The sequence below is a fragment of the Neomonachus schauinslandi genome, chromosome 8, assembly GCF_002201575.2.
Source record: "Neomonachus schauinslandi chromosome 8, ASM220157v2, whole genome shotgun sequence".
Classification (NCBI taxonomy): Eukaryota; Metazoa; Chordata; class Mammalia; order Carnivora; family Phocidae; genus Neomonachus; species Neomonachus schauinslandi.
Genome location: NC_058410.1, coordinates 144172120 through 144172530, shown reverse-complemented (window position 1 = coordinate 144172530; position 411 = coordinate 144172120).

Sequence of the window (411 nt, the reverse complement as noted above, 5' to 3'; positions counted from 1 at the left end):
AAAGTCCACATCCCTACTTAGGCCTCCTTGCCTGGATTCCTGAACTCTTCCGATGGCCTCCTTCTTGACTCCTGGCTCCAGACACTGAGTTCAACTACATCTTCCTTGCAACTAACTTTTTTTTTCCTTTTTAATCTTTCTTTTCAAAAATGGAAATAGTTTTTTTTAATGAGATAGAACCTTGTAGAAAATACGAAACAGTGCAGGAAAACCAAAAGAATTCAAACTATTTCCTCCCGGACCCGTCCTGGGTCTCCGCCCCGCGTCCGAATCCCGGTCGCCCTTCAGTTGTCGGCGGGACGACAGGAGGGCCTTGGAGAGGGACCCAGCGCGGACCCGCCCCTCCCCGGCGCGCGCCGCCGCCTCCCCGGCCCCTCCCCGGCGCGCGCCGCCGCCCCGCCCCCTCCCCGG